We start from the raw sequence: 17,013 nt of genomic DNA, 5'->3' as shown, positions 1-17,013 counted from the left end.
AGTACTCTGGACACAGAGAGATAATAGAAATAAAGGGTGTTGGTCTCTGCTTCTCATACCACCACTAGCTAGCTAACCTAGGACAATACACTCTGAATGTGACTCCCTTGTCTATAAAATGAGGAAGTTGAACTTTGTAATATAATATCCTTTGTGGTTCTAAAACAGTCTATGCTTTGAATTTTAAGAGTCATATTCACAGATATTTGTGTAAGTTCTTCTCCTGAGGGGAGGAGGGACCTCTCTCACAATAATTCTGGTGCTGTAACCATAAAACCACCCTAAAGTGATTATTTCTTACCATCTATACTGACTCGGTGTTTACCACAGCCAGGTGCTGACTCTTGGCACCATCCAGAAAGGAACTCTTCTCTTGAGCAGGATATCATGAAGTAATTTTAAGAATGGAGCATGACTGGAATTGCAACTAAAAAAAAAAAAAAAACAAAGCAAAGAACCCGTGTGCTTTGGTGAGTAAAGGAGTTGATTTAGGTCCAGTCAAATCTGAGACCTTGCAGCGGCAAAGGGAAATGAATACCACTGTTGTTTCAAAGAAACCCATCAACTGAGATCAGCTTCCCCACCCCGCCCCAACCCCTCACTGTGGAAGGGAAGAACAAGGGAGCAATAATAAGGAGCTGCTTCACCTTAAAGATGAAGCCCCACCCTTGGGCTGGGAGACTCTGCAGAAAGGAATAGGACCAGCTGACAGAAGTTGAAGAGTTCAATTTAAGGAGCAATTTTCTAATAAGTAGAATGTCCTCAAATTAGAACTTATTGATTGATTACTTCAATAATACATTTGATGGGACTTCCCTGGTGGTCCAGTGGCTGGGACTCCATGCTCCCAATGCAGGGGGCCCGAGTTCAATCCCTGGTCAGGGAACCAGATCCCACATGCCACAAATAGGAGTTCGCATGCCACAACTAAAGATCCCCCATGCTGCCCACATGCCGCAATGAAGATCCCGCATGCCGCAACTAAGACGCAGCCAAATAAATAAATTTGTGTGTGTGTGTGTGTGTGTGTGTGTGGTATGCGGGTCTCTCACTGTTGTGGTCTCTCCCATTGCGGAGCACAGGTTCCGGAAGTGCAGGCTCAGCGGCCATGGCTCATGGGCCCAGCCACTCCGCGGCATGCAGGATCATCCCGGACCGGGGCACGAACCTGTGTCCCCTGCATCGGCAGGCGGACTCTCAACCACTGTGCCACCAGGGAAGCCCAATAAATAAATATTTTAAAAAATAATAATAATACATTTGAGAACGTTGTTACAGGGAAAACACTTATTATAAACAGGATATTAGGGATTTAAATATTGAATCTGCCCTCAAGGAGACTACAGTCTAGTAGAAGTCATACATCATATACATAAAGAGCTCTAAAACCAGACAGAAGGTAAGATTTATGAACTGAGTAGAAAGGTAATAAATCCAATATCAGTGGCACTGTTCAAGGAGAGCCTGCATGATTATTTGGGGTGACGTAAGAGAGATTTACACATCTGGTAGAAAGTTAACTATTATACATGACCTTCAAGATCCTTTCCAACAAATGCTTTGTGGTTTTATTAAAACTATCACTATAGTAAGGATTTCTTAAAAAACAGGATTGTCTGATTTTCTGTTCCACTCACAGCTAGTTAGATACTTTTTTCTTGCAGAAATGTAAGAAATCATTTTCCAACACAAGCTCTTAAAACAAACATTCTTTTCTTCAATAAACTTATTTATTAATTTTTTGGCTGCGTTGGGTCTTCGTTGCTGTGTGTGGGCTTTCTCTAGCTGTGGCAAGCGCGGGCTTGCGGAGCACGGGCTCTAGGCGCACGGGCTTCAGTAGCTGCAGCACGCCGGCTTAGTAGCTGTGGCTCGCGGGCTCTAGAGCACAGGCTCAGTAGTTGTGGCACACAGGCTTAGTTGTTCTGCGGCATATGGGATCTTCCCTGACCAGGGATCGAACCCCTGTCTCCTGCATTGGCAGGTGGATTCTTAACCACTGTGCCACCAGGGAAGTCCCAAAACAAACATTCTTAATTTACTTAAAACATGTTTCTGAGAATTCAACCAGTTTTAAAAAGCCAATACAACACATTTAAAACTATTCCTAGAAAGGCACGTACCAACATTCTTTCCAGTATAATCATGATGGATTTTTTTAAAGTAAAACTTAATTATTTTATATAATACAAACCAGAAAAATGGGACTAATATAATAAACTTACATACATCTATAATTTCCATTTGCTCTTCATACTATTCTGGTTTTAAAATTAATTGTTCAGAATCTTATTTCACAGTCACTCAACTTTTATTGACTCCAATATTGACAGTCTTGGTACAAGTTATAAAGCCTTATGTGGCGTGATATATAATTAAACTACTTCGTCTCTTAACTTATATTAATGGGTGCACGTCAGAGAACACCAATTCTCTCTGAGAAGAATGTAAACTCACGTTAATTTATTGAGGAAAAGCCCACCAGGGCCATTACCCTTTTGGCCTGTGCCTCATCTAGTGAAGCGCTGGCAGTTGCAGGCCGTGGTTGGGAGCCCTGCAGCTCAGTCTACAATCTTCCTTAATGTAACTTCTATTAACAGTAAATTCATATTTAACTAGCCTGCTAGGTACATTTTTCAAAATGTAAAGCCACTGGATTAGATTAAAATACAGCAGAAAAAAAAAAAAGCATTAGTATAAACATCTTTTCCTGGAACTACTCACCAGCTATTTTGATTAGCATTTTAAATAATCCCCAAATTTCTCCAAAAGTCTTCACCAATGCCTAAGCTCATCCATTTTATGTGGGCTTTCGAAGATTACTTTTATTTCTAAATTATTGTGGTAGGGGAGCCTCTCAATGTTGTTTCTAAATACTCATACATAAATTCAGTTGAACGGTAATGGGTATGGTCCAACCATTTTTAGAACACTGAGTTACAAATAAATAAGTAGCAGGATCTGGTCTGTTGTTTATGGGTCAAGACACTTACTCTGTTCTTACACCTAAGGGCGATAAGGCCCTAGCAAATGATTTAGCCACCCAAACTGACAAGAGGCTGCTATGTAAACTGGAAAGCAAATTTATTAATGTGTAAAGGAAAAATTCACTTCTAAGGAGAAAAGATACTCTGGTGCCTGATAATTATGGTCTCTCCCCTAGGCCAGATCAACAATGTTCCTGTTACTTGGTGAGCATAGCATCTGATCAAGGATAGCTAGTTGAATGATAGTTATGGCCACTGTTATCCACCTAAGAAAAGACTGATGCATCTATCTCCACAGTAACAATATCCCTGAGGCCACTGGTTAGGTACATGTCCCCCCTAGACAGTGCTGGAGACACTCTGACAAACTCGCTTCCCGAATCTGTTTATAGACACCATACAGGTCATTCCCTTTAATACAATCTTTCAACAAAGGATGACTGCGCATCACACAGAGGCTTAGGGGTTACTCATTCAAATGCGTACAAGGGCCAGCCAGTCACGGAAATAAGTGAAGCAGATGAGACGTGAGAGAAATCAAGTGTCAGAAAAACAACCAAATTTACTTTATATTTTCTGAATGTGTATTAATATAAACAGGTATGTACGGTTTTTTTAGAGACACATGAAACTTTAAAATAAAAAATAACATTGAAAAAGTAGAAATATTTCATTACTTAAGTTTTCTTTCATAATTTATTATTTCTTGACTTATCATTGAACCTAACATATCACCATCAGACCATGTAAACCTAAACCACAAATCCTTTAACTAGGTGCAATAATCGGATTGACTCAATTTCATATGCAAAAATGGAATTTACAAACACCAGTGCTACTTAACATGTATAGACTCTCTTTACATGAGGGTTATTGTTGGACAAGTGTTCAGTTATGACATTCCAACATCACTGTATTTAATTTTCAGTTACTTATTGTTTTGCAGTTCTACAACTTCAATTTGTAGCTTTTTCATATTATCAATATCAAATTATAAAGGTAGGCTTTCTAATGTTTCAATGTTAGTTTATTTTCATAGAGTTTAAAATCAGAGAATCTTTTTGGAGTTTTACTTCAACTCTACAGCTTTGGTAATGTGGTTCAAGCCATGCCTTTCATTTCAGGAAAATGATTTCAGTGTAGGGTAATGGGCCAGATTATTCCTTGCCAAATTATTCTCTTAAAGGTACAATTTCACTTCAAGTGAGCAAATTGACTCATACATTTGTGTAGCTGTTTGTGAATGCCTTTGCAGAGAACTATTCAAAGTTGATAGGTTCTAACATCAACCCAAAAGGCCAAGACTTTGATACACTTTTTATTTTTAGATATTGAGTAAGGATTTTTTCTCTTGAATAATATAAAAGTGTCCAAAAATATCTTTCAACACTCAGCCACATAAATCCATATACTACAACAGGCCACCTTAGCATACATCTAATTCATAAAAAGAAGGCCTGGAGTATCTGGATTTCACGCTGTGGGATTTTATCCAGTTCACACTGTTAATTACTGCACATTCATGGTATACTACATTTTAAATTATTTAGCACAAAGCTATTACTGGAAAATGATGTAATCAGGAGGGCTTCCCTGGTGGCGCAGTGGTTGAGAGTCCGCCTGCTGATGCAGGGGACACGGGTTCGTGTCCCGGTCCAGGAAGATCCCACGTGCCGCAAAGCGGCTGGGCCCGTGAGCCGTGACCGCTGAGCCTGCGCATCCGGAGCCTGTGCTCCGCAACGGGAGAGGCCACAACAGCGAGAGGCCCGCATACCACAAAAAAAAAAAAAAAAAAAAAAAAAAATGATGTAATCAGGAGACCTAAATTCTATGTCTCTTGGAAAATGTTACCTTCCTGAGTTTAGGTTTTCACCTTAACCCTGTCCATTTCAGGAGTTGAATCACACTGACTGATTCGGACCAAGTACATTATATGTTGTGAATTTTCTTATGGACAGAGAGAAGTCATTTGCTAAATTCCAATCAGAGCCTCTCATCTTCCGACACAAAAATTTTTGTCAATATCACCAATTTAATATAGCTGACTACGTGATATCATTTATATCTGTGCTCTCATCACCTATTCTATTTTCATGTAACAGAAAATGCTACAACCAATTTAACTTTTTTAATGCAACTTTTCTGTAAGTGCTAAGACATGACTTCAGTTTGCTGGTCAATAGTATTTCCAGTAAGACTTAAATTTACAAATGCTTCTCTCTGTGTAGAACACATAATTTCTGCTGTATTCTTTTACAAAATCATCCTCTATTAAAAAAGCTTTTGCTGTCTCAGTATTTTTTTGACTTAATATATAACCTCATTTACAGTAGCATCAGATATTTTATTCATATTCAAAAACAACTGTTTGTTGACATTTCAGTCCTATTTTCAGGTTAAGTTTTTCATTTCTCATCTCCATATAGCAGTCCTGGATCTTATCATGGTTTACTTCTTGTAGTTTCATATGGTTTATTTCATATTTCACAACCATTTAAGTTGTGGTTCTTTCAATACAGACATCTTTTGTTTGCATATTACATATGGAATAATTTTCTTTACTTCATCAAAAAAACATGATCTCGTCCATGGTGCCTGAATCAAGCATCCTGTTCCCACATTCAGTGGAGACAGGGTATAGAGTAACTATTCTCTGTTCCAGGAGAAGCAAGTGCAGGTGGCAACTAAAATCGGCTTCGGTGCTAGAGAGACAATAAGGAGTCATAGTAATTGTGGCTAATGAAAGAGCAAATGTTCCATCTTAAGGGAAGAATTGCTGCTACTCCATATTAAAAAAGGTGGCTACTATTTTCATACAGAAATGCAAGTTTAGTATTGCCAAAATCAATTTTTTAAAAAGAGAAGCTGAAAATTATTGGCTCAATTAAACAACAACAAAGCACTATAAGTCAACAGGCTGGACAGAATAGTTCAGTAAACTGAATTAGCCCCGTAGGCAATCGGTATGCAATCTTTGTATTCGATGTTAGATATTTTCATAGAATTTTACTTTTCTGAGACTACATTGACCACCATGATTGGAGTGCTATATATTCCCCAACACTTCAAACATTTGCAAAAACTTCTATAGATGTGAGTTTACAGTGTGAACCTCTTATTTTTGTTATCCCAGCAAGTTCTCCCTACTGGAGGGGATGTCCCTACTGGGTGGTTATACTGCACCCACCATCATAGAGAGGAAGTTATGTGCTGCAGGCTAGCCACAGTTCTGAGATTTGTGGATGGGCACATGACCCAAGCCAGCCCAGTCAGAATCCTTCCCAGGTTTTTGTTTAGACAGTTGAGATACTTACTCTCTTTCGGGCTCACCTTACCTGAAAGTACAATGAAGTCTAAAATTATTTAGTCATTTTTGTCACCATATAGAAAGAGTCTACTTCAAGTTATGCCAACGTGGAGGAAGATATCAGAGCCATGAAAACTGGAAGAAAAGGGACAAATTGGATAATATCATTTGAACTGCTGAATCCAGCCATTTCTGAAGCCAGAATTTTCCCTGGTCTTCCTGATTACATAAACCAATATATTCTCTTTTTGGCTTAGGCTGGTTTAAGGTGGGTTTCTACAACAAGCAAAGAGTCCTGACTCTGTATCTGACTAGTACAGATAACTTATATTACCAATTATGTCTGAGTTGTTTGACAAGCTGTGTCCATATAACCCTGAGTTTTCTTTATTGTAACTTACTACACTTAATTGTAATCTCTTATTTAACATCCACTTTACGTGCTAGCTTTGGAAAACTTTTTCTGTAAAGGGCCAGACAGTAAATATTTTAGACATTTTGGGCCAGACTGCCACAACTAACTCAACTCTGTATTTTAGTGTGAAATCAGTCATAGACAATACATAAACAAATGAGTGTGGCCGTGTTACAATAAAACGTTATTAACAGCACTGGAATTTGAATTTCATATAATTTTCACATCATAAAATATTACTCTTCTTTTGATTTTTTTCAACCACTTAAAAATCATTTTTAGTGTGTGAGCCATATTTGGCCTACAGGCTATAGATTGCTGACCTGGTAGTAGATTGTAATCGCCACAAGAGTGAGGAGTGGGTCTCACCCTCACTGTGTCCTCAGCACCAAGGGGCAGGGCTTGCCTATAGCAGTTTATTACTAATTATTGAAAGAATAGATGAATGCTCAAGGAAAATCAAGATTACAGAAAATTCAGTTTTCACAAAAAATACAGTCACACCAAGTAGTTTGGAAAATTAGTAGAAATTATTAAAGACTTAAGGAACCTGAGGAAGGTCGTGCTTCTTCCTAGTTCTCCGGTATCTTCTTTGTCCCTCTCTGATCTCTTTACAACAATTGCTCCTGAATTGTCCCAGGAACCCCCAACTTTTTCTCCTTCTGTTATGCAGATCAAATTTTTCCCTTTACAACTTCATCCCCAAACTTGCATATCAAAACCAATCAAGGTATTCAGACGAACAGAGGGACCTACCCCACAAGTCAGATGACCAACCTCCACAGTTCCACTAGCGACATTCTCAGTAGGTCACTGGTCTCAGGCAACACACTTAAATGCTCATTTTTTTTGATAAAGAAAATGGAGAGACTATCACCTATTGATCCAACTCATGTTTTCTTGAAAGTTTCACATGAATTACTGAATATATAGTATATATTCATTCATATATATAGTGGAATATATACACAAGCTTTTAAAATTCTTCAAAGAATTTAATACATTATTAATAAAAATTTTAGCAGTGTTCACAGTGCTCAATGTGTATAAGGAATGTGATCCAGCATGCTTACATCAAATTTGTTTTTTTAAAAAGTAGTCATTTTAATGAAATTTCTCATCTTAAAATAAAAACAAACTAGTTCAAAGGCTTTCTCAGAAAAAATCAACTACAACCAGAATAACTTCCATACTATATTTTTCTTAACTGATATTCTCATATTCAACTAATTTCAAACTGTTAATGAATGAAAATGAAAAGTGATGACACCTAAGTTTTAACTGTGTAAAAATAAACAGAACTCAACCAGTCTAAGATCATAAAATATGAAAATTTATCCTTTTAGGATGTTTTGCTCTATAGGAACATGGATATTTCTGAATATCTTTAAAAATAATATTTTATTCTCATGGAATCTTTTTCTCTTTCATTAACCTGGAGGATAAACTTAGACTTTTAGTTAAAGTAAGTATAAAATGAATAAGACAGCAATGTGTTATCAATACATAACACAGCAGTATTATAAAATTTTTAAGTCTTTCATACAACAATGAACAGGTCTCTTTTCCTCAAAATCATCTTTAATGCATTGCTCAGCTGCTGTTGCTAAGATGTTTTTCTTTTTTTTGAAGAAGAATAATATGTCATATAACCTATGCGCTTCTCTTTTTCTGCCTTAATATCTGCTATTATATCCATGTAAAACTAAAAATCTACACAGATATATCTTTGTTTTAAATAATCACACATAAAAGTGGTTATAATTTAAATTGTTTTAAATGTTTGCATTATGTTTCAAACCGAAAATTCTCACAAATGAAAAGCTTAGATTTATAGCTCCATCCATTTAATCCATCCATTTTTGCATTTACGTCCGTTTATTAAATATGCAAGTAAAATATGAAATACCTAACGCTAAGCAAAGGTGATTCCGTCATTTAAGAAACACAGAATGAAAACACCTGATTGCAGACTTTCCTGGTGGTGCAGTGGTTAAGAATCCGCCTGCCAATGCAAGGGACACAGGTTCAATCCCTGGTCCGGGAGGATCCCACATGCTGCGGAGCAACTAAGCCCGTGGGCCACAACTACTGAGCCTGCACTCTAGAGCCCGAGCCCACGAGCCAGAACTACTGAAGCCCATGCGCCTAGAGCCCATGCTCTGCAAGAAGAGAAGCCACCGCAATGAGAAGCCCATGCACCGCCACGAAGACCCAACGCAGCCATAAATAAATAAATGAATAAAATTTAAAAATCCCAAACGTCTGATTGCTTTAACACTACAAAGAATTGATAGCTCTCACTGGTTATCTCCCCCTGGCTCTACAAAATCAAGTGTGGACCTAAAATGGAATCTTTTCCCTGCTCTCGAATGTCATGTCATTTTCCACAGCTGACTATGAGGAGCCTTTTCCAAAGAAGATTTCACTCCCATTTGTTTTTAATTGAGGGGATGGTGTGGGGAGAAGGGCAGTAGGGGAATGCAGGAAATTAAACCAAGTCTAGTCAATTCTTAAAAAAAGATAATGTGTTCTTGACACCTGTCAGTTGCAACCTCCTAATTGGCAGGAACCAAGTTTGCACCGAGGTTGTGCACAAGCCTAACTACCCCATTACACTGTGAATTCTTCAAGGGCAGGGCCCTGTTTTATTTATCATTTTAGCTCCAACACCTAGCACAGTGCAAGAGAATTAGGAAGAGTTTAGTAAGAGTGTTGAAGGAATTAATGAATGGGTGAAAGGCCATTAGTTGAGATTCTATTTGTAGCCATGGCCATAAGTCTTTTTAGAAGAGAAATGAAGACAATATCTCATTAACTAGGACTGTAGGTAAGCCCCAAAGAAGAATAAGAGTAATTACTGTTATTGATTTTAAATACAGAAAATAATTAGTGAAAATCACTCAAAAATTTGCATTCATCTATTGAGATCTGAAAGTTTGGGTTGGTTTCTGATGACCACAGGATAGGGATGAAAGAAATACCGTTGGATTAGAAACTAAAGTTTTGCCATGTCAAAGACCATTTTGATCAATTGTTAGAATTTTTGTCCCCTTTCAATTCCTGTGTTGCATATGGCAATATTTTAGAATAAGGTGGGGTTAGAATTGCTTTTTATCCAATAAAAAGGTAAATGGAAGAATTGGCTTACCTTCTATCTAGTTTTTGGAGACAAAGGTGGGATTCTGTTGAAAAGAAAACTGGACCAAGAAGGGCATAATCAACTCATTCTCAACATTCCTGATCTCCACCTGGTACTTAAGTAGATCCTTTGTTTTAAAATGAGCACTTTGGGATGTACTGATGAGTTAGATGTTGATCAGTATATGTCCCAGGATTTCTTTAATGGCTTTCCTTTGCACAAAGAAACAGATGTCTCTGAGCAGTTTATGGAATTTGCTCATGTATTTTTTTTTTTTTTTTTTTTTTTTTTTTTTGCGGTACGCAGGCCTCTCACTGTTGTGGCCTCTCCCGTTGCTGAGCACAGGCTCCGGACATGCAGGCCCAGTGGCCAGGGCTCACGGGCCCAGCCGCTCCGCGGCATGTGGGATCTTCCCGGACCGGGGCACGAACCCGTGTCCCCTGCATTGGCAGGCAGACTTTCAACCACTGTGCCACCAGGGAAGCCCTTTGCTCATGAATTTTGATAAGGCTTTCCATCGTTACTGCTTTACTTATAGTAATACCATTGATCATCAGAGCCGTAACATCAGACATTGCTCAAAGGTTACCCCTTCACGAGTGGAACCAAGAACTAAGTTGCTTAGGTCAAAGACCTATATATCTTTTGTCAACATTTAAATTTTTTGCATTTCTTAGACAACACAGGACAAAATCTAACATGGAGTTACCAATAAAATCCTCCTCATATACTTTCTGACTGAACTCAGCCCAAGTAAATTCCCCAGCCAGTGAAACCACATAACCAAGCATCACGATAACTAAAGAAATATATCCTAATACTAACGTCCGTATTACACAAGGAGAAAGCTACTGCCCACAGAGTCAGCAGAACACAGGAATTGCATGCATCATAATACAAGGAGACAAGCCCGATATGGCTTTGGCTATGTAGTATCTAAAGCTTTACCTACAAATTCAAGGATACCATATGAATATTTTCTCAGGAAATGCCACTTCGTGTGAACCTGCCATTAGGATGAAAACTTAGCAATAGTATAATAAATTTCATGACTGGATACGAATATTCATGTGACCTTGACTATAAAAGGGTTTTACTCAGAGGGTCTGTCCTAGGGCATATACCTTAAGGCAGGGAAACATTAGCAGTAGCCCTCAAAATGGCCATGACTTGGTAATGTCTACTGCAGTTCTTGGGAGTCAATCAACAGTGACTACTTCCTCACATGGTCTGTTGCACAGATAAGCACCACATCTGATGTAGTTAGAAAGAGTGTAAAGAAGGGCAACTCAGGCAGGGGGACAGCTTATAAAAGTGTCTGGGAAAGAAATGATTCACAAATTTCCTAAAATATAATTCAGGGACCTGCGAGCTTATGAAAAGAAACCTGTATAATCCACCTGGATTCAGACGTTACACCATTTACTTGAAAACTGAAATATGTCTCTCTTGTTTTAAGCGGAAAACAACGGGCACCAATTAAGTTAATGGAAAAAGAGGGCCTCAGACTAGTGGGACGACCCCAGTTGGACTACACCAAATCCCTTGAGAAAGGTCCCAAACATAGAACTACAGGAACATGTTGAGAGACCACCAGTTATCCATCAAATAAGAATCTAAGCACCTATATTTAGTGCTTTCGAGCGCCTCAGTTTTTACCATATCTTGCTTCAATAAATGTGAACTACTGCTGAATTATTTTATAGCCCACTAGAAAAATGTTGCTCCATGATATTAAATTCACCAGCACAGAGATGCTTTCTGGAATATCAAGCAGGTACTGAGTCTTGAATTTGTGCCACAACATTGCAAACACAAGCCACAATTTCTTTTGCTTCACACTAAGAAATCAGACAGTGCTGAGGGAGCAAATGCTCGTTCTTAAAGGACAATGTCATCTTCACAATGGAACCAAATAAAGGAAGCCCTTGATCCTATCTCAGAGTTGAGAAGTTCTAGACATTATTCTAGAACTCTTATATAGAACAATTATGTCTATATAATTTACATTGATCACAAGTTGCTTTCTGGACTACAAGGAGGATGCATGCGCTTTGAAGTAGTGGACAGAGAGAAGACATTGTAAGAGTCTTAGTGTAAATAGTTAAGGCTGGTGGGAGTAGGAAACAGGTGGTTGGATAACCAGGACCTGAACTTTCTGACAGGAAGAGCAAGGAGAATCCCAGCCTTATTCACACGAAGTCAGGTGTCAGAACCGTGGTAGAGAGGAGGTATCCAGAAGAGGATATCCAGGTTCAGGAATATGACCCCTCATAGCCAGAACAGTGTCCAATGATTTTTTTTCTCCAAATAGGAAGGAGACCAGGAAGAGGCAAGAGAGCCAAGCATTGCAGATTTACGGGGGGGGGGGAAAAAAACCCCAAAACTGCTGACAGAGATAGAGATACATCAGTATAATCCACACTTCCCCAATTTCCACAATATCCTACAGAGGAGTGCAACTGAAAGGTATGAAAAACAAAATAATTATCTTTGGCTCTCAGCCACCAACAACAAAATAGACTTTTTGTGACACAACCATAGTTGTATAGTAGTTACCTGCAACTGGCAGATCACTAGATCAGATGGTTTCTGACTCAGAGTCTAAATGAGTGAATCAGTTTTGTCTATGCTGATATTGGGCAGTCTGTGATTATTTGAACTGTCCTTTGCCTCCAGCATTTAGTCAAGTGGAATGGATGATGTAGATAACAAGGATTATCACTTTGAAGAAAACTGCCATTAAGGCTCACCGGGTTTCTTATCACTCCAGTATCAATTGTCCCATATTTAATTTTTAAAATCAAAGTCTGTCCAGTGAAGACAAGAAGATGGTGCCTCACTTGGCTTCAGCTGTCTCAAGTAAACTGAGAATTCACAGGACAGTCATTAAGGCTGCTCCCTTATCTGTACCTCCCTTCACATTTTTTTTTTTTTTAACAGATTGGTCTTTGCAAAAAACTATAGAGTTACCAGGGTTGTTTTCTGCCATGGGTGCTGAGGAATCCAACTTTCAAATACCAGTACAGTGTGCAGATGGGCCAACAGCTCTGGAATGGCCACCTGGAAGATGTTTTCCCCCAAGGAACTAAATAATACCAGAACCATTAAAGTATTTCTCAGACTTAACTGAATAGTCAATGTTCATTTGAATTTTGTTCATTGAATTTTGTTCAATGAACAAAATCCAGTGTTCATTTCAATGAGTATTTTTTTAAAATTGTGGTGAATTATAGAATGATAAAATCTACCATTTTAACCATTTTAAAGTACATCGTTCAATGGCATTAAGTACACTAACATTGTTTTGCAGCCATCACCACCATCCATTTCCAGAACTTCGCAACCCAGACTGAAACTCTGTACCCACTAAACATTAACTCCCCTGTCATGTGGAGCATCATTTCATACGCTTACTTTCCATCTCAATATCTTTGGTGAGGTGTCTGTTAAGGTCTTTGGCTGATTTTTCAATCAGGTTGTTTACTTTCTTGATGAGTTTTAAGAGTTCTTTGTATGTTTCTTACTCCCACCCCTGCCTCTGCCTCAGGTAACCACTGTTTTGATTATTTTTCACTGTGGATTAGTTTTGCCTGGCCTTGAACTCGATATAAATGAATTATACAGTATGTACTCATTTGAATCTGCCTTCTCACTTCAACTGTAGCCTTGCCTAAATTTCCCATAATCATAGTACTCATTGCCCTAAAATATCCCATATTGGGTATAAATGCTCTATTTATACCATGAATAATAAATGAATATCAAAGTAAGTTCTCAGCACTTATAAATTGGCTTGATAAATGAGACCTTATGGACTCCCAGTTAAAATAGTTAATATGACCCAATGCATATTAAAACAGAGCCTTCAAGGATAAAAACTTACTATATAAAACCTAGTTAATGGAGGGATGATCATTCTCACGACTTCTCCATTTAACAGCCCAATTTCACCTGTTCTTAAACCTGGACTAAAATAAAGGGCATCCCAAGGTGGATTACTACTTAACGCTGGCATCCTATCCATTAACGCCTCATACTCAATACCCAATATCATTAAACTTACTGACTTCAGTCAACAACTATAAATATTTTGCTCTTATAGATCTGGCTAACATGTTCTCTTCAGTGCCTACTTCAGCAGACTCTCAGCTGCTGTTTGCCTTTACCTCCAAAGGGACATCATGCCTTTTCCAGGCTACCCGTGGGGTACCTGCAAAGTTTTGCTAAAGCACACAATCTTTGCAGACAAGGTCTTAACCATATCCACCTTCCTCCAGGAGCAGAGGTATGAGATTACATTGATGACATCATCCTCCAAGGAGATTCACTTCACACACTCACCTTTCTTTAATAAGAGATAAATTCTGAGGTGTTGCTACAGAGGCCAAGTGCAGGCCAGGATTCCAGGGCCACAGGTGGCTACTGCTGTAGGAGCAGAAACTTAAAAAAGAACCCTTCCATTCCATAAGGAACAAAAACTCTTAATTCCTTGTTTTAACAAGTCAATGGTCCTTAGACTAGCCCCCTTATCACCTATTACCAGTTATACCTAGCCTCCAGCTAAACTAACCAGTCCCTTATCTGCCTTGATCCTATGGAGTGGGGGAGAGGAGATCAAAGGACAAATATACCATGCTTTAATATTTTTCAAAGTTTTTGGCATTATTGCATGTGTAGTCATTCAGTCACTTGTTCATTCATTCACTTACATAATCATTCATTGACAGCTGACAGTGCTGGGTCCAGTGCTCGGCCCTGGAGTGTGAACAGTGGATGAAGCACCACTTCTCTCTCTAGGAGCTCAGTTACCATTTGAAGGCTCTTCTCAAAAGAGGCAATGAAAAGGAAAGATGCTAGTTGTTTTTCCTCAGTTTTTAGTTTTATCCAAGTTCTAACTTAAAAAGTCAAATTCTTCTATACATTTCTGCTTCTATCTAGTCATGACAGAGTAATGCGCACTGGACTTGCTATCCCACTGAAAACAAGGAGAAAATGGGACAAAATATATGAGACAACTTTTTCAGGCACTGAGGACAGGCAGAGCAGAATCACAGCCTCTGAGACAGGAACCACAGGTAGGTGAGCCTGCGGCAATTTTGTTTCTGTTGCACAGAGAGGTAAGTCCCAAGTAGAGAGAGGTGAGATAGGTGGTTTTCCTGAGCTGAGAAGGCACAGACTCAAGTTCCAGGTAGTCAAAGCAGCTGTAATTTGTGGGGCGGGCTACTTAAGAGGAGGCTTCTACCCAACAGGGTGGGAGAAGAGGCCTGAGTGGGGGATGCAGGGTAAGAAGTAGGGGTGGGGTTAAGACCTTCAGGAAAGCCACGCCTTAGTATACAGACCACACCCCAGAGTAAGGGCCCTGCCCTAAAACTAAGTTCATAATGAAAATAGAACCGCCCAAACAATAAAACCAAAACCAACAAGATAAAAGAATTTCCTAGCAATCTAAATGACTGTTGGGATAAAATGAAACACTCTTTAATAGAAGATGTCATAATCAAAATTCATTACAATGTTATCCCACACAATATGCAGCATAAAATCTTAAACACTGAGGTGTATACATATAATAAAATACTTGGTACTCTGAATGACTGAACTGCCGTTATATGCAACACAGGTGAATCTAAAAGACATTGTCTGAGGCCAGAATCAAGTGAGTACACACTGTATAATTCAGTTATATAAAGTTCAAGTGCAGGCAAAACTAATCTACAGTAAAAAAAATAAAATAAAATAATCAAAACAGTGTTTACCTGAGGCAGAGACAGGGGTGGGACTAAGAACTGACTGCAAGGAGACATGGGAAACTCTCAGGAATGATGAAATTGTTCTATCCCTTCCTTTGAGTGGTAGTTACATGGGTGTTTACCTTTGTTAAAACTCATCAAACTGTTCACTTAAAAACTGCATTTTATTGTATGTGAATTACGTCTCAAAAATTGATTTAAATTTAAAGAAAAAAAACAACAGCAAAGAAAAATATAGAACCATGTTTTATATAGCAACACTGAGGTTTTCATGCAAGTCAGAGAGGAATTTTTTACTTAGAAAAAACAGGTACATTTATTGAAGTCTTTATAAGTTGATTTACACTGCCTTGAAAGAAGTGATTGTTAAATTTTAGGAACTTTGGAAGCTAGCTGTTAAACTATTGCTAGCTCAAAATTGGCCATGGTAGAAGTCTTTGCAACACATTACAAATCAGGCCTCCCCAAACCCCCTCCCACCCCAAGAGCTGGTTTATTAGCACATGACTGGATTTATGATTTATATTAAAATAAAGATCTGCTTTGCATGTCATGTCTAGAGTTATGGTCAATAAACAAAGCAAACTTTCCAAAATATAGCTCTAGAAAGATTACTTGTAATAATGGAGACTAACAATACCTCCTTCCCTGCTCCCCTTTTCATCTTATCACCACTACTCCCAGGCAATGATTTCAACTCTTTTGGCTGTTTACTTTTGGATTTGCCTTCATGTCACTAAATGATACGCTCATGCTGCTACTTATTTTTTCAGTTTTGGCATTATCTACTGATTTCCCAATACGGAAGATATGAATTTAGTCTTCTTTTCCACAAAACGCCTGCCACCATCAAAAACACATTTCACACCACTCTCATCCTTGAAACATTGTGTTATACTTTTAGTTAGATCAATATTCAGTATTTACACTAATATGGTTATGAAAATATCCACAGACGATCTGTCTAGTATTATGATTAGTATTACTTTTCCTTCCTTGCACAACTTTTTGTTTTCCCTGGAGTTAGTGATATCCTTGCGGTTTGCTTCTTTCATTTGCTTAGTTTTCTATGCACTTATCACTGATTTATACCAAAAAATTTATCCCAATTGTTTAAAACTTCTCTCAATAGTTCCAACATATCAGGCATTCTAGCAATTTAATCTTCTTGGAAACATCTCTCTGGAGGCTGCTCTCATTTGGATTGACTGCTCTCTAGGCTGGTACATAGTTATGATTCCGGAATTTACCTTCCCTGTATCTGTGAGATTCTCATCACCTCTCTTGTGAATTGTTAAACCAACTGTTGGATTGCTCATCCAAGTATCGCTGTTGTTGTTCCTTAAGCACAAGGACCATATCTTAGTCACCTATGCCACAACTATCATGATATCCTGATAGTAGGTGCTAAT

Source organism: Lagenorhynchus albirostris, chromosome 16 (genome assembly GCF_949774975.1).
Source record: "Lagenorhynchus albirostris chromosome 16, mLagAlb1.1, whole genome shotgun sequence".
NCBI lineage: Eukaryota > Metazoa > Chordata > Mammalia > Artiodactyla > Delphinidae > Lagenorhynchus > Lagenorhynchus albirostris.
The sequence above is the reverse complement of the archived record's forward strand: the minus strand, read 5'-3'. Positions refer to the sequence as shown.